The following is a 27,409-nucleotide window of genomic DNA, read 5'->3' on the forward strand; positions in this document are numbered from 1 at the left end:
TTGGTGCGCATGAGATAAACCCATACGCAACGTATAAAATCATCGATAATGGTTAAAAAATAGGGTTTTTTTACATGGATATCCTTCTAAATATCAGATTTTGTATAAATATTCTTTCAAAATTGATATTTGCATGTATATCCTTGTAAAACTCTGTTATTGTACAGATTCCCATAATATAATGGTTGTTCTAACGATGTTAAGAAAAATCATATTTATATTAATTAAAAATAAAATAAAATTTTAAAATTACGCTATTATTCCTGCCTTATTTTTCTGCTATCGGGATCGCAATCTATTTGCATGTCTACCCATTAAGGGTATTTTAGTCATTTTAATTTGAAATCGTTAATTTTTTTAACGTCGTTAAATAGCATGGGTACATATGCAAAAACAAAAAGAAAAAAAAGGGTAGAATAACAAAATAAGTGTTTTAAGAGGGCATACATGCAAATATCAATTTTGGAAGGGTATTCATGCAAAATTTGATATTTAAGAAGATATTCATGCAAAAAATTCTAAAAAATATTAATAACGATCACGAGAAACTGTAGAGAACGGTCCCCAAATATCAACATAAATTAAGTCAAATGCATTTTTCGATTTGATATAACTAATTGGAAAAGATAAACGATGCTGTTTTGCAAGAGGGCAAACAGGACAATGATGATTTGAAGAGAGGAAAATATTAGAAACAGAACGTGCTACTAATTCTAAGCGAGATAAAGAAGGGTGGCCAAGACGATAGTGCCATAGATATGGAGAAGTGACAACCACAGTTGCCGCAACAGCAGGCGAGCCAACCAGATCATGTAGCAGGTGATATAGGCCAGCGGATTTCTTACCCATCCCAATCGTCCTCCATGTGGAAGGGTCCTGTATAAAACAATTGTCAAGCAAGAATATAAATCAATATCAAAGTGACCGAACAAACTTACTTGCAGAAATAAGATTAAAGGAAAAGAAAGGTACGACAAGAACATCATGTAAAATAAGGGAATCTGATAGGTGTACAGTGCCTATGTGGGTGACAGAAGAAACATCACTGTTGGGCAATTTGACAGTAGCTTGAAGAGTCGAAGTGATGGAAGTGAGGCAAGTGACGGATCCGACCATGTGGTTGGTCATGCCTGTGTCAATAATCCAAAAATTTTTAAGTGAAGAGAATGAGGCGAGACAAAGGGATGTACCTGCAAGATTGGATGTAGGCTGAGATTGTGAGGATAATATGTTACTTGCATGATTAGCCAAGGCTTGAGAGAGAGAAGGGCTCTTGAGGAGAGCAGGAAGTTGCTGGCACTGTCCTTGAGTAATTGGCAGTTGTGAAGCATCTGCTTGGCCGAGCATTAAGAATGACTCTTGGTGCGATAGCCTGGAGGATACCCATGAGTTTGTAGCATTTATCAACAGTGTGTCCAACAATGTTACAATGAGAGCATGTTGGATGCCCACGACAAAAAAAAATTAGAGCTATTTTTCTTGTCGTCTGATCGAGGAGGTTGTTAAGTAGTATGTGTCCTGCTGACCAAGGCAGTGGAGTCAGGATTGAGGGACGGTGAAGCAGTGATATCTCACTGTTTTCTTCTTGAATAACAAGGGCAAATATTTTGTTAATAGGTGGCAAGGGGTCCATAAGAAGAATCTGACCACGTATATTAGAGAACGAGCCATTGAGACCCATTAAGAAATGGAGAACATACTCCTGCTGTTGGTATTCGACCAATTGCTTGAAAGCGCCACACGAATAATCGGGTAGAGGTCGAAAGTTGAGTAACTCATCCCAATAACTTTTGAGTTTGGTGAAATAGGTACTTACAGAATTTTGATTTTGAGTAAGGAAGGAAATTGCCTTCTTTAGTTGACAAATACGAGAACTAGCTATGGGAGAATCGGTCTTTGAGATCAAGCCACATGTCACGGGCATTGTCGATGTAGATCACGCTAGCACTTAGTTCTTTGGAGATAGAATTGATGATCCAAGAGAGGACCATGTGGTTGCAACGAACCCATGGCATATACAGAGGATCAGTCGGGCTTGGCTTGGAAAGAGACCCATCAATGAACTCGATTTTGTGCTTGGCACTTAATGCCATATACATGAAATGGCTCCAGGTGGGGTAGTTATCACCATCAAGGGGCTGTGAAACCAACATGATGTCTGGGCTATCGCCATAGTGGAGAAAATATGGGCTAGAAGGATCAGCAGCCATATGGGGTATGGAAGCAGAGGCACTCGAGATAGAACTCGAGGATGAACTTGAAGATGACGCCATTAAAAAAAATTAAAATTGCTCTAATACCATGATAAATGTGAAGAAAACTAAGATTGGAGGAAAGATACTCTTTTATTGATACATGCTTTGTCCCATATATATACAAGAGTTTGGAATAGCTAGCCGTTGGAATAGTACAAGAGTTTGAAATAGCTAGCCGTTGGAATAACTAGCCGTTGGGATAGCTAGCCGTTGCTCTGCCAGCCTCTGATACTTTAAGATAGAACGTGGGCAGTGAGAAATGAATTAATTTAGCTTCTTTTTCTCTGATGCATTTCTTTTTCTTATATTGGACATCTAATATGTTCGTGGGAAATGCTTGGCTTTTAAATAGAAGTAGCTGTGTTTTCCTCGAGAGTAACTTGGCTACGATGATCGAGTAGATCCGGGTCGGAGATGCGGTGCTAGCAATAGGCCATTGCTGTACAACATTTCCAGACTCTTGGATGAGTGTGGTTCCTATCGGACGACACATGTCTATAAGAAGGCAAATAATGCTGCTGACTAGATTGTCTTTTTTATGGTTCACCACTATGAAGGTTTCATCTGAAAAGACCATGTGTCTACGCCTGATACTTTGTATTATTTTTTTTTTGAGTTTGTTGGTTGTATCCATACCATTGTACCAAAAAAAAAAAAAAAGAAAAGAAAAAAAGAAGAAGAGAGAAGTGGTTTGCAGAACGGTATAATCCTCCATAGGAGGAAAGACCGTCCGATGCCTGCTACTATAAAATCAAGCACAAAAACATAATGCACTAATGCAATGAGAAAGAAATATACCGCGAGAGAAAAATATAAAAATTAATTAATTAAAATATTATAAGACGATGGCTATCTTGACTCTTGGATCATGCTCTCTCCCTCTCCGGGTGCAAGAGACGGTGCCCCTCACAGAAGGCATGAAACACCAAAAGCAATCTCTAGAAGCGGAATAAATTAATCCAGGATAAATGAATTAACTTGCTCCCATACCTTTTTAGTCTAGAATAAATTACTCTATCTGCGTGCAGCGGAATAATTTATTTCAGGATTAAGTAAGGTAAATGAATTTGGATTGCAAAGTTTTCTACCGACTTTTATTTTCTTTTATTCCACTTGGAACGCAGCATAAGTTTCTTGACTCTTCTTTCTAAAAGAATCGCCCTACTAACTCTATATAAATACTCACATATTATTTTTCACTCAGAATCAAGATATATTTGGACTTCCACTCGGCTAACACGTCCACCAATCCAACACCCGGTTTCTAACTCAAAAAAAAATTCAGAGCTTGGTTCCATCCGGCTATTCACTGAACTCCCATTTCAATATGAAATCAGACTCATAGGAGAACAATAGACTCAACTTACCTTTTACCATCCAACACCTAAATTAAATCCATTTTCAAATATAATTCTTTGCAAAACTAAGATACTCAAGGAGTCTTTGCACTCTCCTTTATTATGCTCGCGGAGTGCGGAATTTAGGGTGGGATTTAGGTGAGCCCTTAGAAAATAGGGTCTGTGGGCCAAAGCCCTGAAGAAATATGCAAACAGGCCTGAAAAATGTTGGTATGCAAAAAATTTACATTTTGAATTCTTTTTCATGCTCCATTTTTCATATTATATGAATAAAAAACTGTTTCATGTTGACTTCCTTTGGCTCTAAGATGTCAAGATACCTTCTCTCCTTTCCGTCATTTTGGAACCGGGGTTTCCTTCAAACGGAGTGCAATTGTAGTTGTTGGAGAGGAAGAGTTCCATCTTTCCTTGTGGCTTTATGCTGGACCGCATGGAAGGATAGATATGGTAGCCTTTTCATGGATAAATCAGCTCCAACAAATGGAACTCATTCAGGGAGCCTAGCTCAAGCTGGGGTTAAGGCAGACCCAGAGAAAAAGAAAAAAAAGAAGGTAGCTCCCATTGCTAAAGTCTCCATCAGCTGCTGACCTTGTTCTGAGCTTCTTTACTAGCTATGCATGGCTGCTTTTTTGCAAGACTCGCCTTTCTATCATGCTGTCTTTTGTTTCATAGTTCGTCGGAGACACCAACTCTAACGGCAGCCTTTGGATGGTAAAGAACTCCTACAAGCTCGTTACAATTGCCATGCCACTGAACCCCAAGCCTAAGACCGCTCCAAAGCCCCATGGCAGGCCAAGATACTAGATGGTATGGGACAATGAAGGAAGGGAACTCTATATAATAACTTTGGTTTTCTCTGCTCCTTTTGTCTCTCTACCAGCTTAGTGGTTACTCTAAGCCCTTTAATTGGCAAAAGGAGGATGAATCAAAAAAGTGCTGTTAAAATACCAAATTACAACGGAAGGGAGAAGAAGTATCATGCGTTACCAAGTGACAGTCATTTGTCGTGACAACGACGAGGCATCAACCTCGACAGCTATGCCGGAGAAGCGGATATGAAATTGAAGAAGACGCGACATGCAACGTAAGGGAACTTTTAATGGTAGGAATCATAGGAAAGGGCGAGCCAGGCCTTAGAGATGCATTGGAATCTGAAAAAGGACTTGGTTGGTAACCAAGAAAGGACCTCCACCATGGGATCATCAGTCAATTTGGCAACACAGTGAACCATCTCTTTGGAAACAATGGAAGAATTGCTATTTCTTTATTAGGATTGCGACCCGATTTTCCGGAACGACCACATAGCAGTCTTTTGACAAGCTAGGGTTTGTTTTTTTTAATTTAATTCGGTAAATATATGTCGGGTTACTATTGGTTTGGTCTAGAGTTGGTAGACTATGTAGGGTATAATTTCTCCCATGCTGGATTTGGACGTGGTCCATGTTGAGGTTTCATAGTTTAAAAATGAACAACCCCAAACCAGCTCCTCCATTTTCTTCTATGCCATCCTTGATTTTATTCATGAGCACCACCATTAATTATAATTATAGGGTAGCAGTCGGAGAGTGCATCGGTCTTATTGTTTGAACCTACCAATTATTAAGGATGCCAAGTAAGTACAGACCAGTAGAAATATTCAGCTAATGCATTCCTCTTAAATTTTTGGAAGTATAAGAGCAAAAAGCAGAGAGGGCTTCCGATAAATTCATATTGTCAACAATGTCCAAAAAGTTGAACTACAATCAATGGATATGTGAAATATATAAATATAATGTAATAATTGATCATGCATGTTTTTTTATCAATGAATATTGGATACGTTTGTGGATTTAAATTTTGTTTTTTGTATTTTTGATATGTTTTGGTTGTAGAAATTCATGTTTATGCCTACAAAAAATATTGTTGGAATATTATTATGTCACAATGGTCATATAGACTACTTAAATATTGTCACATAAAAATTGCTGAATTTTGATGACTTTTTTTTTATATTTACTTAAAGAACATACAGAAAAACGTTCATAAGTAAACTTTAACATAGCAATTTGTATTAGACGGCAGTTTGAATCCATCATTAACCCGATAGGTGTGTGATTATAACAATAATGCAGAAATTGTTACAATTAAGACATTTAAATATTAATAATTTTCAAGATCTATCATATTTTCAATGTTAGAAACCGAGATTATGTATTTGAGTATGAATCAACTTCAACCAACAGGCAAATAATAACTTAAATAATATGATACTACAATGTACAAAGCATAAATTTTCTACCATGTTTAGTGAGACAATTACAAATACTTGTTAATTATAACTTGAAAGGTGTAATACTCTCCTTATGTAGTAAGTTAATTTATTGTTCGATCATTAACACACTATAAGTTCTATTGTGGCTTTTATGACTAATAAACAAGTTAACAAGAGCCAGAGTTACACTCTACCAAAAATCTCTTTCTTAAAAGGGATATGCCAATTATAGTTTTCGGGCTATATAGTTAGGTTTTAACCTCAAAGATTAAAAAATTATAAGATAATATCATGCACAACAAAGGTCGTTCGAGTTTAATTAATTGAAACTTGTTAAGTTGATGCATATTATTGGAAACTTGCAAGCCTAGGCTTATTGCTTGGTGGCAAACAATTTCACCAAATTTTGTCAATTAGATTGCATGGATTTATGTTAATAAGCTTGTAAACCACGATTTTTTTTATATTAATCAATTGACCACTCTAATTTAACAATAATACCAAATAGTATATTAGCCTTGTTTTTGGTTGCCTCCAACATTTCAAAAAATATAAATTGCAATATGACACAAATAACTAAATTTTAGAATATCTAAAAATAAATCTTATTATTTCATAATTCAAGGTTTATTTTTTAAATAGAAAATTGTGAACCTAGAAGAAGATGTTGAAGAGGAAGTAGTTGTTGTGCTGATCATGGAAATATTTGGTTCTCACAACATTCTAATGTTTGTATCATGCAAAAACATGACAATTTGATTTATTCACATGAAAACAAGTAGCTCGTTTACATTTTGAATGAACAAAATGGGTTCATTCTTTTATCTTTTGATTGGGATGCTGTAAATCATGGTAATTGATAGTTCATTTATTTTGGATGAAATTTAATATACAATTTCCTTAGGTTTGCAAGCTTATTGAAATATAAACAGGAGGTATACATGGTCTGGATTTCAATGGCTTAGATATAATGCTCCTTAGGTGAATTTTTTGCATGCATTGGTTTTTAGAGCTAGATAGATTAGCGACTCTTGAACCTACACAAATGCGGCCCAAAAGATATGCAGGCCCAGGACTTAAAGATCCAAGACCGGAGCAATGCTCATACTGAGTAGCTTATATAGACCAGATCAGGCCGGTCCTGTTGGCTTGGGCGGCATGAGAGGGAGAGAGTTCGGAGAGAAGCCAACTGGGCCGGGCTCAGGCCCCGCTTAAACTTCGATGCTCCGGTTTCTTAAAATAAGGGCTTGGGTTGTATTTTTCGTGCGAAAAAAAAATCACCTTTCTTCGGGCCAATCCACGGCTGGATCCTGCAATGAACTCTTTGAGATATGTGCATACAGCGATCCAACGGTGGACATTGTGAAAAATATGTTAATTATTCTCTTGCGTCATAGATACAACCCAAACCACCGAGAAATACCTCAAATAATCACATCGTAGTTGTATCTTTCGATTCACCGCATGAATCCACCATTGGATCACCCACCGCATAGGTCTCAAAACACTCCAAACTCAGTTATCAACCATCTGCATGCATCTCAAAGCAACTAGTGGATGATTTAATGGATTTACTTATATTTTTTTATTAGAAATCAACACTCATCCTACCCATTGGTTGGTAATTAATGGACGTAGATGACCAGCGGACCGATCTACGAATGGAAAAGAAAATAAAGATTATGCGCTTACATGAGATTGAAAAAAAAGAGAGATAAAGATAGATGAAGAAGAGGGATAAGAAGCGAAAAGCAGAGGAGAAAAAAGCATGCCACCAAGGTGGTAGCATCGATGGAATAGGGATTTATTTCCACCGATATGGTCCAGGTTCGAAACGCACGTAAATATGGGGACCGGATGCCTCCCGCTTGAACTGCACACAGTGAAAGTATTTTCTGGTCTGTTGGTACCGAGGTGGCGCTAGGGTGACGTACTCACACGTGGATAAGGAACCCAACGGGGGAAACCCACAGGTCGGAAAGGGTGCACGAAAATTTGCGGCTTGCATCGAACATTTTTTGGTAGAAGCGGAGCCCAGTGGGGGCTGCTATGCGGGTCAGGTTTCCTCTCCTTCCTCCTATTTTTTACAAAAAAGAAAGAAAAGAAAAGAAAAGAAAAGAAAAGAAAAGAAAAGGAGGAGGAAAGAGCGTAGGAGAGAGAGAGACGGCCTGCGTGAGAGATGAGCGGAGAAGAGCGTGTACTACCGGAACAGAGGACCTCTTTTGCATCCGGTCTCCATCAACGCGTAGACAGCGTCGGAAATCTTGGCGTGGCTTCCCAGCTTTCCTCGACAAGTTGACGACTACATCTTAAGTCCACTAAAAACGATAAATATTCTCATTTCAACACGCACCAACCCTGCTGGAATTAATGCAGCATGTCCTGTGAACGTAATAATCCCTCCGACATTCCCCTTTTTTTTTTTTGTTAAAGTTCAAGCAAAGACTCTCAGTTGCGGCAATTCTTCCTCTTGTTTTTTCATTATTTTTTAGAAAGTCAAAAATATAAAAATGAAAGGGTGGTGAATCCTTACTGACTTATGTTAGCTTCGTGCTTCAGTGTTTTCACACGTGCCAACTACGTACTTCACTCATTTTTCTCCCTTGGGATCTACCATTACGAGAGGAACCAGAACGATGAGAACAGTAAAATTGAAAACAAAAAAAATAGAAACTGCTGAGTATTTCAAAACAGGCATACCTTCTGAAGCATCATATTCAACGATTACATAATTAACAAGAGTAAATAGATATAATACAACACAGCATCATTTTAGAAACAATATAAAAATATAAACTAGTTCATGATCTTCTCTGGGGATCACGAGACTTGTTCTAGCTAGCCCTTTCTGATGTTCTTCATGGTGGTGGATTGGATCCCGGTGCTTCTCCAGCCACAGAAACCCATGCAAGAGTGGAAGATGGACTTCACGATGCCCTTGAGCACCCGGCCCCGTTTCGGCACGTTTCGTGGATGGACAGGCGTCGGCGGCGGCGGCGGCGGCGGAGGTCCTGAGCAAGGCTTCACCATCATCTCCGCCGCACTGGCCATCCAAAGAGGCGGAGCGCTTGGGCGGCGAGAGGTGAGAGTGCCATGGAATTTTATAGGAAAAAGGTGGACTCCTTTTCAGCCAGATGGAAGGTGGTTTTACGCGGTTTAAGTAGGTTTATGGGACCCACCCGACACCGTTGGGACGACATTTGCTTGGCAAATTTTGGCCAGGGCTGCATGGAACGAACGATGAGGACGCTATGATCATGATTGGATCACGCGGTCAATGTTTGAACAGGGGATTGGTGGACCGGACAAACCTCGAAATATTTTAAAGACACCCCAATAAACACCCAAATGCACGCGCATGAATGGCCCTTCCTCTACGAGCCACGCTTTTCATTTACGTCCACGTATCAAAGAATGTAGACGAGGCATGGGTCTATAAGGAATTATTGGTGGGACCCATTTGGGGCCGACCATGTAGATATGAAGGATACGAGGAACAAACCATCCTCTCCTGTGCCCAAAAAATAATAAAAAAATAATGATGAGGACGTCCATTTTGGACCTACAAGAGTGGGGCCATCAGCCATGTGAGAATTACGTGGATCACTTCAAAAAAAATGTAGTGTTGGATTGTTAGTCAATTCACGTGCTGTGGCTGATCAGGTACTTCAGAGTTTAGCATATAGGCATGCATGCATGCATGCATGCATACATACATACATATATATATATATATATATATAGAAAGTAGATTTGGCTATACTTGAGTGGATCTTTACTCAAATTTGAGAATACATTGGACAATGGAGATTCCTCACGATCTACTAAATATAAATTACTTATATAACGAAAATCATATGATTTCGAGATTTCGTATCAGTTAATATTATGTTCTTTTTTAGCATGATCCTGTATCGGTTAGTATTTTTTTTTATTAGCATTATATTATTAGAGTAATTTTACGGATTACATAATAACTTATATCAGCGAATATTATTTTTGTTTATTAGTATGATTTTATATCAACCTATTTATTTTTCTTATATGGAGTCTATATACAAGTATATATAACCCATAGATGTACCGAATATGATGGAAAAGAATATTAAAATTATTTTTTCTCTATTTTTTTATTTTTTTCTTTTTTTGTAAATATTTTAACATCTTAGAGCAGAGGAAAAGAGATGAATCGGAGTTCAAGGCATATGAGAGGGCGTGCTCTTTTTTTTCTCTTTTTTATTAATGAGGCGGAAGAGTCATGCTATCCTATTATAAATCCAACAAGATCAAAAAATAAAACATTACAAAGAAGCGGAGTAACAATGTTATGGTTTACTCAAAGGGTTCCACTTAAGTGCACTGCCATATAAAAAGCTACCTAATCTGCAGCTTAAAAAGAAGATGCAGCCCCCTACTACAATTCAAATGTCATGCAATAAGAGGTCTCATGATTCACCCAATCAGCTGTCTTACTCGAGTAAAATACAATATATCCTAGGAGCAAGCCTCGCATAGCTGATTTCCTCTCGAACTACTCTCAACTCAGCTCCACAGACCGAGATATCAAAAATCTTTTCAAAGCAGCCTTCTTTCTGCTTTGCACCATAGATTGAATCCAGAGCTGATCAAATGTTAAGCCAGGTCAGTCCCTCAAGTAGAATTAGGCCTAATGTTTATGCCTAGACCCGGCCCAGCCTGCCGGGCCTCAAACCAACACCAGACCCACCCAACAGACCCGAATACTATAAGTTCTTATAATTTTAATAATTAATATATATATATATATACATATATATATATATATATATATACATATATATATATATATATATATATATATATATATATATATATATATATTAAATATACATAATTATCTCAAGCTAGATTGGTCTGGGCTGGGTTTTTTTATTTTTTTAGGCCCAGCTTAATTTTCAGATTGGGCTTTTTTAATATTTTTTCCAGGCCCATCGCATGGGTCTAAGTTGAGTGCCCGCCCACCAAATTTTGGACAAGGCTAGAGGAGCCAGGCGGGCCCAACGACCCATGATTTACTCTACGTGGCTCTCCTCAAAGATGTGCGGCTGGTCGTCCGCAGAGCTATCCTCTTCTTTTGACTGTTAAGTATCTCCCAATATTAGAAAGAATCCTATTTTGAAACATTTAATCTTAGGAAAAGGATGACCTTCACCTTAAAAGCCCACACAAAACAAAAAAAATAGGAGAAACCGTGCTCTCCTAATAAAGTTGACCTTCTTTAGATTATGATGTTGACCTTCTTATCCCAAGACCTCACTTTAGATTATAATAGTGCTTAATTGTCGGTGTCTTCCATGTCACCTCACTTTTTATGGGACCAGCACCAAATAACATACTAAAACATTAACTCCACTTTACCTTCACAAATCTTACTGCTGCTTTCAACCAAAGTCGAATCAACCACCTCATTACCACTCAAAGCTGTGGTCTTCTCTTTCCACTTACTCCATGAAGACTTTGATGCTTGCTGGCTGAACCCTAGAATCAAAGTCAGGACATATCAAGTTAACAACAAAATTGCAGCAACCAAAAATAAAGTTCATCTACAAAATAGCATCTACAGATTTCTAGCTTAAGGACTCTGCAACCGTAAATAGTATATACTATTCCATCAAACTACCTCAGGATCCAATCTCTCATGATGCACTCATTCTTTCACATCCATCCTCTAATCACTTGAACTATCCAAGACTTTCAGATCCATCATCAATCAGCTAATTGCAATCGGCTGACGCCGAAGGCATGGAGTCGTCAGGTAGAGAAGGGTGTCACCCTGCTAGTTGCTGCAGCAATCACCATGAAAGACCTTTTTCCACAACCTTCGCTTTCCCAGCTCCAAAGCTGTCACTCTCACCAAAAGCCTTCTTTTTTCCCTGAAAAATTTCGCAAAATGTGGCTGCATTATGTGAAAAAGTTGGATGGATGGTAAAGGAAAATATATAAGGACCTGAAAAGAACCCATCAAATGCTTAACTATATTAGTTAAGAAGAAGTGGTCAAGACATAGAAGTACCAAGCAAAACCCACAGAATGCATAAGGATGAAAGGTAAATCACCCAGATTCCCTTCCCTTTTGTTTTTCTTCTGATAGCATGTATAAAGGTTGACCTACTCTGAGATGACATAACCTTTTCAATCTTAGTTCAATAAAATTGACAAAAATCAAAATATACAAGCTGTATATGGTTGGGTGGTAAACCTGCTTGCCCCTGATTTTAAAAAAAATATATATATACAAATTATAGTGTTTTTACTCCCTTTTTCAAAAATATTGTCTGAGCCCGGGTTCGAACCGGGGACCTCTAGTGTGTGAGACTAGCGTGATAACCAACTACACCACCCAGACTTTTTCTTCAATTCGGAAGTGAAGAACTATTTAGTCATCGACGTAAGCAAAGCCATCTGAGTGCAGGCCCTACTCGCCGCTGTCTTCTTTCTCATCATACCTTTGATCAGACCTGCTTGTAATGTAGAGGAACGTTAACAGCCAGTGTAACATCCTCAGCTTACCTCGTAAATTTTGTTTCTTTCAAACAGAGCCTGCCCGAAACCAAAACAGCAATTTTGTTTCTCTTTGCTTTGTAGGAATTTCTTCTCCCTCCACTTCATGAACACTTGATGACTCCTGGCTAAACAGTTATAAGGAGAATGGCACAAACAGCACACACAAAGAAGGATATAAGAGTTCGATTATCTCCAAGAATTTTCAAAGTAAGAGAAAAGTTACATGATATCTAAAAAGAAAGAAATGAAGTTGACAGTGTACAACCTCTAAGCATAGAGAGATCATCACCAGAATGGCTATATACTATTGATTTAACCATAGAGAACTATGATACTATGTGCTGAAGTTTAAACAATGTGATACCACAGAAGCCAGAAAACTAAGTTTTAGAAAGTAACTTATGCTAGAACTGGAAGCACCTGAACATCAATAGTAGTCACAATAGCCTTCTCCATTTTAGTGCAATGAAAAATTATGCATCCTTCAAGAGAATTGCATGCTCGACAACCTAAAACATGAAATCACAAGTATACTCACAAAGACAATTTGTGCAAAGAGGCCTATAGTCCAGTGGTTGTACCCCTATTACACTATGGTAATTATTCCATCATTTTTATGAACTGATTGGCGGTGGCGTTCCCACCATCATATCACCGCCCAACCCACCCCAAACCCCCACACAAAAAAGAAAAGAAAAGATGAATTATTCTCTGTAGGCGACAGATGACGTAGACCTCATCTTTAATTGGGCATTCACAAATTCATTCGAGAGTTTATAATAAGCAACATCTCATTTAGAGTAAATCTATCGATACAGAGCTTGTTTTTCATAAAACCAAAATATCTAGTAGGAGTGAATCCTTTCAGGCTTAATTGCATGCTTGGTACCTCCAATTTATTCACTTGCCCTGTCTTCACTTCACCCCTTTCCACCTGCATGAGATATCGCATAGATTAGGTGGTTAGTCATGCAAATAGGCTCATTTTCATGCTTGCATTCTTTTTCTTTTTTTTTTAACCTCGCATCAGCAACACACATTGGCTTGCAATTGCATTACAAAGAGAAGTATGTCTCAAGGTATATAGCAGTGTTGACACTAATACCGTATCGGCCACAACCTGGAATGGTACGGAACAAGAAATGGGACAGTTCATGGGCCCGAACCAATGCGGACTGGTCCTTACCCGCTGGAAACTGCTTGGTTCAGAGCGGTTCAGCCTAGTAAAGGTCCCATACCGATTTGGAAAGAAAGAACCTAATGCCCTTTTCTCTCTCTATTTCAAGATAAAAGATGAGAAAGAGAGAAGCCAAGGACAGAGAGAGAGAGAGAGAGAGAGAGAGAAGAAGGGTGAGCAAGAAGTTCAATCCAGGTATTTTACTCTTCTTTTTTCTTTTTTTTGTTATATCTCATAAATGGGAAAAAATGGAAAATATGGGATCCAACATATTACAAGCTATCAATAGCATAAAAATTAAAGTATATTATATTTAAACAACAAAAATGAACCGACAAAACCCTATTTCCTTTTTAGAGAGAAAGGGAGGTATGACCCACACAAGTTGAATTACTCTGGTCCAATTACTCAGGTATGCCCACTGAAGACTCGAACATGGTACCTCCTCCAAGGAAGGGTGAGGCATGGCCACTGAGGTATGACCCACCCAAGACTCGAAAGGGACGTGACCCACACAATGTTTGTTTAACATTTCAAGCCCCATATGGCAGTAAGATCACATTCAATGTAGTTACAAGAGTCAACAAAGCAGAAGTTTCCATAATATATCATGTTAAATCCATACATAACTTATCAAAGGATCTGAATCTAATGAAACAATAACAATCAGTGATGGTGATCTTCAGATTTTTATAAAGATCAGGAGGTAGCAGAAACAATATAGGACTAACCTTCCTTGTCTATTTGAATTTCATTCTTCACATGGAGTCCACTTAGAGCTGCAAAAAATGGATCTTGAAGTGATAATTACCAATTTAATGAATATACCAAGAAGGGGGGAAAAGATTCCTTCTACTAAACCAAGAAGGACAGAAAGGTTCTTGGTTGATTTCTTTTTCTTACTTTATTTGTTATTATTGAAGATATGTTGCAAAATAAGTTAAATTACTTTATTCGAGCACTGAATGAACATACCTAGAAGGGGGAAAAAGATGCTTTCTACTAATCCAAGAGAGTACAGAATGGTTCATGGTTGATTTCTTCTTTTTTTTTTTTTACTTTCTTCGTTATTATTGAAGATATTTGGCAAAATAAGTTAAATAACTTTATTCAAGCGCCAGTTAAAATAATGATTGGGATAATATATTTTTGACACAAATGAATATGGTCTACTTAACCGCAATTGCATAAAATCTCCAGGTTGCAGTCATTGTTAAAGTTAATTATAGACCCAAACCGCAATATCCTCAGTTAAGTATAATGTGCCTGTTTTGTCTGACTTTAAATCTGCTAGTCATTCTGTAGTCACCAAATATAAATTTAGATACTTGGATATTGCCCGCTGTTCTCATCTGCTTCTTCTAATTGTGATGTTCTGAAGATCCCTTTGGCGCTAGCATCCTATAATCAGATGGCACTCTCATTGTGTCAAACTGAGATTTACAGGAAAAAAGAAAAGATATGCTCTAGTTAACATGGCACAATGACAGATAGGTTCTTTCTTTTTCCTTTTTCTTTGAGACCCACCCACACTATAATTACCTAGGCATAAGAATTTGGGATGCACCAGCCACAAGTTGCACCCAGAACCTTTGGTTGCTAATAAAGAGTTAAGCCCACTGAGACAAGTTTTATTACATAGCATAGACCATCAACTGTTATAGACAAATCTAACACAGATCATCAACTATTATAAACCAGATCTTACACCGCGCTTCTAGTTCTCAAAAGAATATCACCTACCCTAGTTCTTAAAAAAAAAAAAAAGATCACAAAAATATTCAAAAACTTCCTCCTCCTCGTCCTTTTTTTCTTACATTCCTTTTTCTTCTTTTGAGTAAACCATTTTCTTTCATCTTTTACCACATGCTCCTTTTTGCTCCCTTTCTTTTTACATTCTATTTTCTTTTTTTTTTTCAGATAAGTGATGCAGTTTGGTACTTTTGTGAGAGAAAGGCTTTGGATCAAGGTACGCCCTACCATACCGTTAAACGGTATGGACTGTACTAGTTCGGTATCGATTGCGGTACAGGGGTGTACCAATACTCGGTACACCGAACCAGCCCCCATATCAAGCATGTTGTGCTAACACTGTAACAAGATAGCACCGATACAGAGCTTGGTACTGAGATGGCGTACCTTGCTTTGAATATATTGATCTACAGAAACTTACAATCTTCTCAAAAAAAAACATATAAGGGTACTTATAAACAAAATTAGAATCACATAAAGCACAGTCAGAAATTAAAATGCCCTGCTTCACATGTTAGTTTCAACAGGTGTAATGCATAATGGATAATATAAATTAAGAATAAAGAAAAATGAATTTAACTGCATAACAGAGATAGTAAGACATGAGTCTACTGGGAAGTTCCACTTACCTAGTAATGGCATGCTCGAACTGCTTCTTAGCATCATAGTGCTCGTGGTACTCTCCAAATTTGATGCCATACTTACCATGCATTGTGGTGGTAGTGGTACTCTCCTCCTCCTCCTCCTTTCCTTGTTTTTGATAAAACCCTTCACTTTTCTTTATTCTATTACAACTGCTCCCCCTCCTCCTCTTCCACCCTCTCCTCCTGCTTTTTTCTTTCCATTTTTTTAAGAAAATCCTTTCCTTTCCTTTCTTCTTTTCCATATGCTCCTTCTTGCTCCCTTTCATTTTTCATTCTATTTTTTTTTTCAATAAGTAATGCTGTTTTGTGAGAGAAAAGCTTTTGGAAATACTAACTTAATCGTGCTTACAATCTTCTCAAAAAGATCCACTAGCATTTACAAACAATATTGGAATCACATATAACAAAGCGAGAAATTGAAATGCCTGCTTGACATGTTAGTTTCAGCTGGTGCAACGCATAATGCGTAACATAAATTAGAACAAAGAAAATTGAGTTTAGTTGCATAATAGAGCCAGTAACACATGGTCTCTGGGAAGTCCCGCTTACCTAGCGACGGCATGCTCAAACTGCTTCTTACACATTATAGTGGTGGTGGTACTCTCCATATTTGATATCATGCATTCAAATGGGATGTTAGTTGAATGTGATGTCTCTAACTATGTTAGTAATAAAAACTGTCAAATCAAGCAGCCCTTAGTCTTCAACCATTAATATGAACTAAATGCAAAAGAAATATTTAGTGCAAATTTCAACAAGATACTGCTGATAGCCTGATAGAAGCACCAGTTCTCTGAAGAAAGCCATCTTTTTGTACATTTTATCTGGTTTTGTTTTTCCATCTCTGTTGCTTTTGGAACTACCCTTATCTTCTTTCCTCTACTTTTTCCTCTCCGCCTGTATTGTCAGAAATTTCTTATCTTTATGCTCTAAGATTCCTTCTCTATTTTTCTCTTATGTCCATAACATGTAACACCACATGTATTACTAGAGAGAAAAAAAAGGCTTTTCTAAATCAACAAACCCTGCCATCTCGACAAACAACCGGAGTGACATAAAACAAATTACTAGACCTCGATACGACAGTTGATATGTATCAATATCAGCAAGTATTATCAAGTGATATGAACCATGAACGGAGTAAGACAGGGTAAGTTTCACATGAAAAACAGGTACATGTTATTTTCTAAGGACATTTTGCATACCTTCAAAGGGCACACTTCCTAGGCTTCGTACAAATGCTTACAGTAATGGCCCTTACTGGCAGAAGTAACGAAGCGGGGACAATTCTAAACTGTCACTGAACATATTAAAGAAAAGAAAAGATTGGACTTTTAAAAAATATATTATGTGACATAAGTTTTTCTATCTTTTTTTCTTAAGATTGGACTTATATTTGGGGCTGTGATAATTTCCCCTGATTATTCATGTTATGGTGTAATCTAGAGTTAGCATAACAATGTTGTTCTTTTACTCATTCCCTGCCATGCCAAGTTATATTTGCCATCAAGTACATATTATATTCAGAATATATGCAAAGGGAGGTCAACTTTATGTTATACTTCTAAATATATCGAAGAAGAGAAACTCTACAAATATATAGTGCATTATATGTGAGAAAAAATAAAATTAAACTTATATACAAATTAGAAACTCTACAATTATATAGTGCATTATATGTGAGAAAATATAAAATTAAGCTTAATTATGAAGTACCAAAATTCCACTGGTTCTATACGTTACAAGTCAGCAAAAAAGTACTTGTTGGTTACTCAATTCCTGCCATGCGAAGACATACTAGATATCACCTTCATAAAATATTCAGTATTCATGCATAGTGTCTGACCCTGAAAAACAGAGCCTCAAAGAAAAATGAAGCTTTAGAGATGTTTATCAGAGACAGAGATGCCATATTACATGTCACACTACTTCAATTTCCCACTGGGCCTTCCATATTCAGCTCTGAAGAAATTTCACAGTAGCATGCCAATGCAACCACATAGACCCAATTTACAAAAAAAAAAAATGTTTCAAAGGAGATCAAGCTACTTCTAAACAAGTCCCAACCCGCAGAGGCTTGATTATATTTCTGGAAATTAAAGGAAATGAGACGAAAATGAGAAAATGGGAGTTCATTATACCAAAATAATATATAATTATACCTATTATGTGGAACAACATCACCATCATCATCTTTCCTTCACTTTTCCAGAATCCACACAGAGACTGAATTTTGAAACAAGATTAAAAAATATGAAAATGACCATACATGAACATGAGAAGAATCGAGACCTTATAAAACTTTATTTCAGGTTGTGCAATAAATGCAGAAAAATATGAATGAACCAAAATGCTTAAAATATTTACCAAGTCTAGCCCACTGTCTCAACTTCCTCATGGAACCAGGTAGAGGTCAAAGCAGAAAATTATTTTGTAACCAACTCAGTATTTACATAACTAAGAGATTTGCTCTCTCTTCTCATAATAGCCATTTTTAATCAAATCAGGACATCCATTCAAACCAAAAATAAATGTCAAGTTATTTGTACCCAACACAGGAATCTGATAGCTGAAAGAAAAGCTAGAAGGTGCCACCCATTAATAGTCAGACCCAAAACAATTAAAGTAGAGCAACCAAAGACACAGAGAGAAAAATTAGAATCATAACGAATGCTGCACCTGGAGTTTTCAAATATCAAAATATGGATCTTATCTATTTTCTAACTTAAAAACAAAAAAATTGAGATTTTTCAGAAAGTTATCTTTTGAATCAAGGTTTCAAATGCCGAAACTTATTGGGCAGTACAGGGTCCACTGTATCGACCTGGTACTGTACTGGTATGGTATCAGGGCTCAGTACACCCAATACCAACACATGGTATGGGTTTAGGCCAACTCCAGCAAGATACCATGTCCAGGCATGTGGTACGATACTGCATGATAGAGGTAAGGAGCCCGATACTGAGACTTAAAACCTTGGTTTGAGTGTTAAAGAGAGAAGGTTCAAAACAGAAATGTGTAAGATGATAAAGATAGAAAATATATTAATTGGACAAAAATTCTACATAATGCAGGGATTCTCAATTTCATAATTTTATTATTTATGTGACATTTTATCGCGTAATGGGAAACCTAGCATCACGAAATCATGACTTGTGATTTCAACAACCATGTGAAATCATGAAAATACCACGATTTAGTTGCAGATGCAAATAGAGCCTCCATTATATTTCATGATTTTACATGATCGGATGTGCAAGCAAATGAGCTCTCTTTTAAACATGTAAAATCATGAGATTATCACAATTTCTGTCCAATTAAGGAATCATATAGCTAAGGGACTGGATCAGGGGCCTATTCTCATAATATCAGAAAAACCAATCAATATACTCATCTAAATATTAAACTTAGGAAGATTAAAAAAATAATAATTTTGTTTCAATTTAGTAATCATGAACAAGGCCCTGTTCTCATAATACCCACCCTCATGATGACCAAATTATAGAAACCAAAAAATTAATGCATTTTCTATGATGAAAAAAAAATACAAAACCAAAGATCTAACTCCCGCAGAACTGCTTAGAATCACATTCTCATCATATCCATCCTTTAATTAATTAGGCAAAATCAACCTAGCAACCTTTACACAAGCATAAAGAGTAAATAAATCAAACAAGACATACATCAATGCATCCGACCCCATTCAAAACCCAATAACTTAGACAATAACAAAGGTCCACCAAATCTTGCCGAACTATTATAACTATAAGATGCAAAGACTAGAAATAAAAGGAAGAATCAAAAGAAAGGCCAAAAAGATACCATTTCTCAGAAAAAGATCCAATCATATACCAAACACCTGCCAAGCCTACTCCAAATTCCAGAAGATTCATGAAGTTACTAACCAAGTTGTGATTAAAAATTCCAACTTTTCTTCCTCTCGTGCATCCCTAAGCCTGCATCAACAGCATGGGAATCCACACAGAGGGGAAAAAATGGAAAGATGGAAGGGGTAAGCTAACCGCAGATTATTGCACTCACACACGAATCCATCTCTCTCTCTACCGTGTATACAACAGTTGAGAGTTTATCAACCCAAAAAAAAACAAAGTAAATGCTTTTTTAGAAGGCCATCTCTGCCGTCCGATCGTTGAGGGTATATATCAGACCGCCGGATCGCAACCCGAAGCTTCGCCGGAGAAATTGAACGGACGGCGGAGATGGCCAGGGGCTCAGCGAGCCTTCTTCCTCCCGTCAGCCGGCGAGGGGCGGACCTTCCCGGCAGCGGCGCGGCCAGGCGGCGCGAGTCCGAAGAGGGCTCTCAGGACTTGCTTCAGGACCTCGCCCCGCTTGGGTATGTAGCGGGGGTGGGTGCCCCGCGAGGGCCCCGGGTTCACCTTACCTCCTTTGGCTCCACTCGCCGCCATGGAAAGGTTGGTGTCGAGCTCGAAGGCGTCGGAGAAATAGTCGGCGGCGGCGGCGGTGGAACGGACTCCAAAGAGAGAAACAAAACTGATGTGGAAGCTTGGCTGGTTCTGTGCGCTTATATATAGAGAGAGAGAGCTCGAAGTCTCCACTCCTTTTGAGAAGAGGCTGTGGGAGGGAGGGGGTGGCGTTAGCGCTTGCTCGCGGTGGAAGGCAGGAGAGAGAGAGAGAGAGAAAGAGGAAACTTCGGACAGAGTTCGAGGAAATGAAAGCGAAGGAGTCGATCGACGCGGAATCGCTACGCGTTTATGATTTCCATGGAATTGGATGGGCGGGGATTGGCAGGGGGCTGCGTGGTGGTTTGGAGTTCTTTGGCTTGTTCGCGTTTAAGCTTAGAGCGAGAGACAGAGAGAGAAAGAAGAGAGGGAGATTTATATATTTATTCCTTCCACTTTTTTTAGCAATGCCTGGAGGTGTCACATTGTGACCATCAGACACTCATTCTTGTAGATTCCCATCTTGGATTGTCATCCAGCTCATCTCATCTTAGATTGTTGTTGTGGTGCTGCAGATGGTGCAGGGTAAAATTTTTTCAACTTCTGTTTCTCTTATTGGTTAGTTTATAATCAGAATCTAGCGATTGGATTTGTTTTAGAGTTTTTTCGGAATGTCACATAAACCAGCAGGGATGTAGACAGGTCGACCGGCAGGCTACGTTATGTATTTGTTTAAGATGAGATCACTTGGTTTGGAACTTATTTTTAGAAAAATCACCATTAGATTAGATAAACAAAAAAAAAAAGGAAACAAGGCAATATATAACTACTTATTTGTTGCTCGAGTTTAGGTCTTGAGGTTTCAATATATTTTCATTGTCAAAACTTAGTTATAGGATGTGTTGTAAAATTTAAATTTAATTATGGAGCTTTGGTTAAGTGCTCAAAAGATTTTTCCAGGACTTGCAAGGTAAGTGCAGTGGGAAACCAAACGATCCAGGCATAGCCGCAGAAGTTTAAGACAGTTCCATGAGAATAATTATTGCAGGGAGATCTGCACACGTTCCAAGAAGCTCCACAGATGCATCAAGGATCTAGGAGAATATCTGATTCCAGATTTGTGCTGTCCTTTGGCAACCTGTTTCTAGATGAAGTTGTCTTGCAGCAGACACATGGCCAAACTAACCTATTGATTTCAAGTTGGAAGGACAAAGATTTAGGGCCTGAAAACTCTAGCAGGGCTGAGTTGGATTTTCTGTAAGATCGTGGATTGCACAGTTTATTTAAATAAAATTCATGTCAACTTAATTCTTTTTCGGTCCGAATTTTATAGGAACAAAAGGAAAATTTCATATTTTTTTTTTTATATATATATCCTGTAGTTTAACTTGCCCATAGATGGAATTTAGGTTAAAACTAGAATGAAGAAAGCCCTACAAAAATACTTTTAGATAAAAAAATGATGTTTGGTAAAATTTTCGCAAAACTGTTTCAGCTTTTGCGGGAAGCTGAAAATAGTTTTTGGGAAGAAGTTTCAATTTGAAGCTTTCCGAAAATGCTGTTTTCAGCTTTGTCGGGAAGCTATTTTTTGGATCAAAATACCACCATTTAAATCTTACTTTTTTCTCCAAAATCCTCATCCCACCTCTTTCTCTCTCACCCATCCTCCTCCTCTCCCTCTCTATCTTCTTCTTCCTCTCAACGCCGCTACCTCTGTTTCTTCTTCCTTTTCTTTTCTTTTTTTCTTTTTTTTTTTGTTTTGGGAGCTCATGGCTGATTTCCATAAGAAATTCAGCTTAATCCTGTTGGATTTTTCCCAAAAAAAAAAAAAAGTTATCCACATGAATACAATCAACAGAAAATTCTTTGTAAAATATGCATGTTTTCCGATTAAGTAGAGATCTTAAAATTTGGATGGTTAAAGAGGCACTACAAGCTGCTTACAGATTTCACCCCAGATAACCAAGAGATGGCTCAACGGGCAAGCGGCAAGTTTTTTAAAATTTTGTGTAGATAATGTCAAAATCATGGCTTGGAGAGGTTTAAATCTCGGTCCCTTTGCCTTGCTACGACTATAACAACAGCCTATTGGCCCGAAGACACGCATCCAAAGACAGCATAGCTTTGGGTTCTTGCAAATTGGGTGCCTCTAGAGGCCATGGGCGCGATTAGGCAATGGGTTGCACAATTTCCAAACGTTCGAAGAACCTAGTATATTTTGGCAACCATGGCTCACGTACAAAAAAAAGAAGAGATATATATTGTTGCTGGAAATTGGACCCGGGGGCGGCCGCGAACCGAGGAGGAGGAGGAGCTCCGGCGAACACTGGCGGGCGGCGATCCGTCGGCGGGCGGCGTCCTCCGTGGAGGGCCTGCAAGAAGCCGGTGGTCGGGCTCTCCGGCGCCGGCCCTCCGATGCCTAAGTCAGAGGGGGGCTTGATTTTGGAGAAGAGAGAGGGACTGTATGTGAAGTCCGAAGCCTCCCTTGGGAGGAAGAAGCCTCCAGCCCTTTTTAGAGGGAGAAGCTCCCCTTTTATAGGGAGAGTGGCAGGGTTACCTGTGATGTGACTGGGCGAATTAATGGGTTACCGTCACGATTGGACGTGGGCGTGTGAAGTAATGAGTTGCCGTGGATGGCCCGTTCCCATCATGGGAGGAGATGGCGTGTTGCCAGAGCTTGCTTGTGGCGCGCAGTGCAGTACATTCTTGGGAATGGTGAGGCGTTGACAGTTGTAGCAGGGTATGGTCCTTGATTGATATGTCATGGCGTGGCCGGCAAGTAAAGTATGGTGCGGTGAGGCTGCTGCAGGGCATGGCCGCAGCATATAAACGACGAGGTCGGCCTTCTGAGATCAGCTCAGCCTTCTGTGCTCGGCCTGCTGTGCTCGGCCTTCTGGTCTCGGCCTTCTGGTCTCAGCCTTCTGTGCTCGGCCTGCTGTGCTCGGCTCTCTGGTCTCGGCCTTCTGGTCTCGGCCTTCTGTGCTCGGCCTGCTGTGCTCGGCTCTCTGGTCTCGGCCTTCTGGTCTCGGCCTTCGGCTCTCTGGTCTCGGCCTTCTGTGCTCGGCTCTCTGGTCTCGGCCTTTTGGTCTCGGCCTTCTGTGCTCGGCCTGCTGTGCTCGGCTCGGCCTATGAGCTCGAGAGCGGAAGAGCCCGAGCACTTGGATGAACTCGAGAGCGGAAGAGCCCGAACACTTGGATGAGCTCGAGAGCGGAAGAGCCCGAGCACTCGGATGAGCTCGAGAGCGGAAGAGCCCGATCACTTAGATGAGCTCGAGAGCAGAAGAGCCCGAGCACTTGCATGAGCTCGAGAGCGGAAGAGCCCGATCAAGATGAGCTCGAGAGCGGAAGAGCCCGATCACTTGGATGAGCTCGAGAGCCGAAGAGCCCGAGCACTTGGATGAGCTCGAGAGCTGAAGAGCCCGATCACTTGGATGAGCTTGAGAGCCCGATCACTTGGATGAGCCGAAGAGCCCGATCACTTGGATGAGCTCGAGAGCGGAAGAGCCCGATCACTTGGATGAGCTCGAGAGCCGAAGAGCCCGATCACTTGGATGAGCTTGAGAGCCCGATCACTTGGATGAGCCGAAGAGCCCGATCACTTGGATGAGCTCGAGAGCGGAAGAGCCCGATCACTTGGATGAGCTCGAGAGCGGATGAGCTCGAGAGCGGAAGAGCCCGAGCACTTGGATTAGCTCGAGAGCGGAAGAGCCCGAGCACTTAGATGAGCTTGCATAAGCTCGGCCTGGATGAGCTCGATCTTGCTGACGGATTTGGGTGCTATAATTGCATTTGTGGGGTGGTCCATTTTACCACCAACATATATATATATATATATATATATATATATATATATATATATATATATATATATGCACTAGAGAGGGAAGCTCATCCGAAAATTTGATCATCCTACCAAACCTCTAGGTTCACTTGGAATGTAACCAAGAAACTACCATTGAGCCATTCGGAGGCATGGGCATGGTAAGTCGAGCTAAAACACAACAACAACAACAACAATAAAATAATAATAATATAAAAATAAATTTACTTATCCATGCCATGCGAGGAGGTTTGCCAACACAAACAATCTGAGTTATGTACCTTATTTAACTGCTAAGCAAGAACGTTTACTATATATTATCAAAAGGAACAATCGAGTTGTCTCATATTATTCTTGGGAAAGATTCTTTGACAGCTGTGAGGGCTATCTAATTCAACACCTTCAGAGATCAGCACCCATCCTCTGAGACAAGATTGCCGAAGAATAGGGATAACTTGCAGGAGAATAGGGATAACTTTTCAGGCTTTCAAAGCGAAACATATCTACAAAAAGGTTAATAGGATCTACTTTGTAAACGACCTCGATAGATATTCCTTCTAAGTTCTTAAACATTTTATTTTCTAAGTAACCTAAAAATGACTAAGCACAAACATATATAACATTGTAGTAACCATGCATTATTTGTTATTATTCTCATGAACTCCGCAAGATTTGTTGTTGCCATCCCTAACTTGATCCATGAGCTGAATCAAGCACCTGCAGCAAAGACTGAGGCCCTATTTGGGGGAGCTGTTGGTAGTAGAGCTATTGAAAGTAAAGCTGTCTGAAGTAGAGCTGTTATAAAAAGTTGTTTATTGTTTGGTAACTATATTTATAAAGTACTGTGACACTTTAACATATGTTTGTTAAATAAACTGAGAAAGTATTTTTATATGATAAAATTACCATAAAGGACATTACATAGTATTATACAACAGAACATAATAAAATATAATATATATTAATACATAAATATACAATATAGTATAATATTACTATAAGAAAAAATAATATTATTATAATATAGCATAAATAGTAATATAATTATTAGAGTAAATTAATTTTTGATAATATAACATAATATTAAATTATTTAACATAACATACTAATGTATTATGATATAATGTAATATATATTATATTTATAGTATAATACAATAATAAAGGTATAAAATATTATAATTATTAGTATAAATTAATTTTTCATAATATAACATAATACTAAATTATTTAACATAATATATTAATGTATTATGATATAATATAATATGATATTATATTTATAGTATAGTACAATAATAAAGGTATAAATATTATAATTATTATTATAAATTAATTTTTCATAATATAACATAATTTTAAATTATTTAACATAATATAGTAATGTATTATGATATAGGGTCACGCGCAGAGGATGCAAAATCAAAACCTTTTTTTTTGTTTGGAGGGCGTAGTCATGACTTGTCAAGAGAACGATGAGAAAGGCAGAGACTCTCCTTTTGGGCGAGGTCTTCCAAACCTTTGACTCATTCAGCTCGCGCAGCTGTGACTGCAGCCCCCTAAGCCGCGGCTTAACTGCAAGCTACGGGCTGCCTTTGCGGCTAGACTGCGGCTGCAGCAAGGTGCTGCAGCTGCGGCTTGACTGTGAGAGGCTGCGGCTCCTCTTGCGGCTGGCTGCAACTGTCCCTGAACATGATCATCTGAATCCGCATCAGTCCCAATAATATGATATTATATTTATAGTATAGTACAATAATAAATGTATAAAATATTATAATTATTAGTATAAATTAATTTTTCATAATAAAGGGATAAGCTACGTAATACATTATATTTTAATATGGGCATTTTTGTGAAAAATACAACTTTCTGATAAAGCTGAAAACGGCATTTTCGGAAAGCACTAAATTGAAGATTTTTTTCCAAAAAAAAAGATGAAACAGTTTTTTGAAAATTTTACCAAATATTATTTTTTATCTAAAAATATTTTTAGAGGGGTAGAAAATATTTTTTGATCCTCCAAAAGAAGGCTCGACTACGATGCGACCGAAAAAAGCAACCGGAAGAGAGGAATTTCATAAGACTTTTGAGCACACCGCCGCTTTTGGAGGCTGCCCTCTTTCCGACCAAGGGTACGGTGCCACGTTTGAGAAGCAAAATGTCTTGGCTGTGACTTGAGAGTTGTGACAGTGAATAGAGAAGGGAAAGGGCTCACTTAAAAAGGCCACCAGCTCGTTAATTAGGAGGCTTCCTCCTTGTTTCATTGAAGGGTTTTTGATAGTCTCGTTTCTTTTATTCTCTTTTTTTCTGGCTGAAAGGGTCAAATTGAGATGGTCGAGTTCTCATCTTCTATATCTTCTAGTTCTTTGAGGTGAGCTTTCACACTGAGAGAAGCTTTCACACACATAGAGAGACAGAAGGAGAGAGAAGGTTCCGCTATAGTTCGAAGGGATCCTGCTAGATTTAATGGGTGCTATTGTGAGAGTCCAAAACCAGTTTTTTTTTTGATTCCGGAGAGGAAAGGACAAGGAATCTACATACACTTCTATAGCTCTACCCCACAATTCTACCGTTAGAAAAAGCTGATATTATTTAACATTTTTTTATTTTCAACCTCAGTGTAATTTACGCTATCTTTTATTTAGAATATGTAAAAATGTCTATACATGGAATATTAGAATGTCTAAGTGTATGTATTTGGAACTGAATGATGATTCTACACACGATCAGAAATTTAATTCATTGTGCAAACTAACCTTTTAATTCTCAATATTGACAATGTTCACCCTAAAATAGCTATATTGTGTCTAAAAATTCTCAAAAAATGCTGCATAAATGTCTAATTTGATAAAATCTTTATAGTGATAAGAAAATGTTGCTGCTGATACCTTAAAATAATAGTAGGGGCATAATAAAATTTTCAGACTTTATCTTAGCAGGAAGCATTCGTAGTCTTGAATCCTAGTGGGAGATCTCGTAAGATGCTAGGATGGGATATCCTACAATGTTAGGATAGGACAATCTTGCCATTGTTCTAGCATCCCGATCGATGCCTCCTAAAACATCCGCCATCTCAAATATCGGTATAGGGCGACATGGCAACCCATCTTATTCCACAAAAAATGAAAAAAAAAAAATGATGGACCCATCTCAAGGATTTAAAACCTTGAGTGCATCTATGTGTATCAG

The 27,409-nt window shown here is 38.4% G+C and overlaps 1 long non-coding RNA gene and 1 other non-coding gene across 6 annotated transcripts; both read right to left on the bottom strand.

Moving 5' to 3' along the window:
* Positions 1-8,465: 8,465 nt before the first annotated feature.
* Positions 8,466-20,904, bottom strand: LOC113462702 (uncharacterized). 5 transcript variants are annotated; one of them, XR_015974670.2, is made up of 4 exons: positions 12,828-20,208; positions 12,414-12,532; positions 11,524-11,776; positions 10,711-11,381 (listed from the first exon to the last, which is right to left on the bottom strand). It is a non-coding gene; the product is annotated as an uncharacterized LOC113462702 (long non-coding RNA). The 5 variants fall into 5 exon arrangements; XR_016398987.1 differs by adding an exon at positions 8,466-10,485 and having other exon boundaries at positions 11,262-11,381; positions 11,524-20,208; XR_016398986.1 differs by adding an exon at positions 20,383-20,904 and having other exon boundaries at positions 10,706-11,381; positions 11,524-19,936.
* On the bottom strand, positions 12,176-12,249 carry TRNAV-CAC (transfer RNA valine (anticodon CAC)). The gene has a single exon. It is a non-coding gene; the product is annotated as a tRNA-Val (tRNA).
* Positions 20,905-27,409: the final 6,505 nt, after the last annotated feature.

Source organism: Phoenix dactylifera, chromosome 18 (genome assembly GCF_051530095.1).
Source record: "Phoenix dactylifera cultivar Ajwa chromosome 18, Ajwa_hap1_PhDact_Kaust_v1.1, whole genome shotgun sequence".
NCBI classification, from domain to species: Eukaryota; Viridiplantae; Streptophyta; class Magnoliopsida; order Arecales; family Arecaceae; genus Phoenix; species Phoenix dactylifera.